Here is a 1,522-nt window from a genome sequence, read left to right as displayed (position 1 = left end):
GAGGGTGGGGGGGATAAAAACAAGTAACAGGGCAGGTGTTTGAGTGTTCTTTTGACAGTCCAAACGTTCCCGCCACACAGTTATACATCTGTGGCGATCGTTGTCACATCTATCAAATACCGCCTGTTCAGCGGAGTTTTCGATAACATCACCAGGTTCACCCGCCGTGAAAACCCCTCCCAGGCGTTCCACTGTGGCATTTTCTTGTTTTGTTTTGTTTTTTTGCAGCAGGAATTAGCATAGCGTAATTCAGCAGTGACGTTTGAATTTCAGATGTCGGGAAATAGACAAGTTGAACAAGTTGAAGGACTTTGGCGGGGAATAGACAAGTTCAACAAGTTGAAGGACTTTGGCGGGAAATAGACAAGTTCAACAAGTTGAAGGACAAGTTCAACAAGTTGAAGGACTTTGGCGGGGAATAGACAAGTTCAACAAGTTGAAGGACTTTGGCAAGATCTGTTGTTGTATGTGCCAGCTACAAAATATACCTGAGGTTAGAGGTGGGCGAAATCCGGATAAATATCCTGAAAATCGGATAATCCTCAATAAGTACATCATCCGAATTCAGACTCTTAACTCTCTTTCCTGACCCGTTTGCCAAAGTAGTTGCACCAATTCGTTGAAATGATGCTATCCCGTCAACGTGGTTCTAACCCATTTGCTGAATCGGTTCATAACATATTATTTACCGAAGACGTGCACTAACATATTATTCCGATTTTGCTAAAGTGACTCATTGCCCAGCCCTACCTGAGGTCAAGTTAAAGTAATGTAAAGGGAAACATGCCAGTTTGTCACAGGCCCAGGTTTACGACCCCACCTCGACTGTGCCCTGCACAATGAAAGTTATCACTGACACTCTCAAAAAGAGTAAATAAATGATTGATTGATTGTATTTATTGAATTTTATTTTTCAACTGTTTTAAACGAAAGGACATTCATTGTTAAAATGTTACAGAGTAGCTTGCTTTGATTTGGAGACAAAAAGGAAGAAATATTGAACAACACAAGCTGAATTGATATTTTAGAGGGATTATCTCTACAACACCAATTTGAAGGTGGAGAATTTAAAAAACTTAAGTTACAACCACAGTGTTAAAGTGCTGCAATTATGGCTGTCATCAATATTCAAATACTTAAATGAAATTGTGACAAACTGGGTCTGTGACAAACTGGGCAGCCCCCAAGTAAAATTGTTCACGCATCCGATCCGGACATTGGGGATTGCCTTGTTAGTGAGACAACTTCCTAGGCCTTCGGTATATTGCGGTAAGGTGGCCAGTTCCTTTCCACGCCGCCTTTACTTCCCTAACTCGAAGTCAGGTACCCGTTACTCTTACTGCTGGGTGGGCAGGAGGGGGCGAAATAAAATCCTTGTCCGAACCGAGGCTCGAACCCGGACTTTCCGCTTCGGAGACGAGCGCACTAACCGCTCCGCCACCGCACCCATACCTGGGGTACATATTTTATATTATTATTATTATTATTATTATTATTATTATTATTATTATTATTATTATTA

This window comes from Aplysia californica, unplaced genomic scaffold, assembly GCF_000002075.1.
Source record: "Aplysia californica isolate F4 #8 unplaced genomic scaffold, AplCal3.0 scaffold01367, whole genome shotgun sequence".
Lineage (NCBI taxonomy): Eukaryota > Metazoa > Mollusca > Gastropoda > Aplysiida > Aplysiidae > Aplysia > Aplysia californica.
Note: the sequence above shows the minus strand (reverse complement) of the source record.